Here is a 2,178-nt window from a genome sequence, read left to right as displayed (position 1 = left end):
CATGATCGATGTTAGTTTTATTAATTTTTTAAAAATAATTTTTAGAAATGATCCAGTTCATTGGATCGTGAAATCGATGGTCACGATCAATGTTGGTTTTTATTGAAATATTTTGTGATTTTTAAAAAATAATACATTCCATCAGATCGCGTAATTAACAGTCGTGATCGATGTTGGTTTTTATTGAAATATTTTTGTGATTTTTTAAAATGATCCAGTTAATCAGATCACAAAATTGACAGTCACGATCGATGCTGATTTTTATTGAAATATTTTTTGTGATTTTTGGAAATGATCCAGTTAATCAGATCACAAAATCGACGATTAGAATTGATGCTAGCATTTATTAAAATATTTTTTATGATTTTTAGAAATGATCTAGTCCATTGGATCGCAGAATCGACCATCACGATCGATGCTGGGTTTTATTGAAACATTTTTTTTTTTGTGATTTTGGAAATGATCCAGTCCATCGGCTCGCGAATCGATGGTCGCGATTGATATTGGTTTTTATTGAAATATTTTTATGATTTTTAAAAATTCAAAAAAGTCTTTTTCTCTCTTTTGCAATTTCTCATAATAAAAAAATCAGATTTGAAATTTCCCTTCATTGTTCAAATTTATTCCTCTTTCTTCCATCACTTCTCCCTTCCATTCGTGCAAGATTCTCTTGCAAAATCAATTCCTAAGGCTCTTCTCTTCCCAAGGGGAGAGGGTTGTACCCAATCCCATCAGATGAAAAGTGACAAACGGTCTAGTAGGCGCCGCTCGTCGACCCTTTGTCCACTGGTTTTTTCCAAGTTGTAGTTAATGGGGTGTATGGAGTTTTTCTATATAAGGTGGTCCAAGGAATGGTCGTCCCACTATCTGTTTCAACGATTCCTCTCTCCCTTTATCATTCTCTCTTCTTTCTTCATTCTTCTCTCCTCTTCCTTAGTTTTTGGTTTGTTTTTTGGTGGTGGCCATTTTGAGGACCTTTTGGATAGTAAGGTGGTGCAAGTAATCATTCCTTTCTCATCACCCATTTCATTCCTTTCCTTCCCTTTCTTTTCGTCTCATTTTCTTTCCATTTTTCTTATGTTTTTCTCCCTTCCTTTCTCTATAGGTCATGTTCTTATTGACCAAAGGAGACCAAGTGTGTAGCAAGTGCAAGTTCTTTTGGAGACACAAAGGTGGCACATGGATATGAAGTCAGAGCTTTTTTTCCATCGTTCTTCCATTTCTCATTTCACTTTCTCCTATTTTGTACAAATGTTATTTTTCCCGTGTATGTCAAGTGTGCATGGGGAGGATTTCATTTTTGGAAGGAGACCTTGCCATGCAAACAAATGGTTCCAAAGTGAACCCTTGGGCCCTATGTGTATTTTGGTGGGCCCAAGGTTCATTTTAGTTCCATCATCTCTTTTCTTTTCATGTACTTTTTTCCTTTTTGTTTATCTTCTTTTCTTTTTTCCTTGAAGATGGTTGGGCCCACATGAAGTTTGGGAGGCTCACATCAGATTTTTTCTTGCCAATACCTTGTAAAATGGTTCCAGTTTACCCGTAGGCATCAGAGAATGACCCGTGAACCATTGGGCCCTATTTTGTCTCAAGTGGGCCTTGGAATTTTGTCGGGCCCATTATATAATGAACCATCAGCAACTGAAATGAATGAACAAGAAAAGAACTCATCAAAGAAGAGAAAAAAATGTCGAGTATATGTATATGGTTTGTGGCCCCATAGTCAATGACCTAAGGCAATGTTCCAGAGGATGCGACGAACATTGCTTGAGTTGGCAAAAAAAGTAAATGGAGTGGTGCCTAATTTTTTTCCCCATGTTTCTACTCAACAACTTTTCCAATTTTTCCTGAACTATAGATTGCACAAACTCACTTAGCTAAGAGGAAGCATCGATGCTGGAAGACTCCTCGTCAAGGTAAATAGCCAAGTATGCTTAGTGAGGAGGCCCCTAATTTTGTTAAATAAAATCTCTGCACGGTCCACTATGTGGTTGTTTTCTTATAATAAATGCATGTGCATTGTTTCCTAGAGGGAAACTTGTAACTGTCACTAAGAGAAGTTCATCCTCTCCTTTGCTGTTAGAACGACCCTCATGCGACCCTCATGCATGGTCGTCACTCACCTCTATTATTGTTGCCCATCCCATAAATTAGTGTTATGATATCACTTGAGTGTTA

At 37.1% G+C, this 2,178-nt stretch overlaps 1 long non-coding RNA gene across 1 annotated transcript; it reads left to right on the top strand.

Moving 5' to 3' along the window:
• The first annotated feature begins 714 nt into the window (after positions 1–714).
• LOC131257484 (uncharacterized) lies at positions 715–1,579 on the top strand. The gene is made up of 2 exons (XR_009177439.1): positions 715–999; positions 1,106–1,579. It is a non-coding gene; the product is annotated as an uncharacterized LOC131257484 (long non-coding RNA).
• Positions 1,580–2,178: the final 599 nt, after the last annotated feature.

This window comes from Magnolia sinica, chromosome 10 (genome assembly GCF_029962835.1).
Source record: "Magnolia sinica isolate HGM2019 chromosome 10, MsV1, whole genome shotgun sequence".
Classification (NCBI taxonomy): Eukaryota; Viridiplantae; Streptophyta; class Magnoliopsida; order Magnoliales; family Magnoliaceae; genus Magnolia; species Magnolia sinica.
This window is presented reverse-complemented; position numbering and strand designations above follow the sequence as displayed.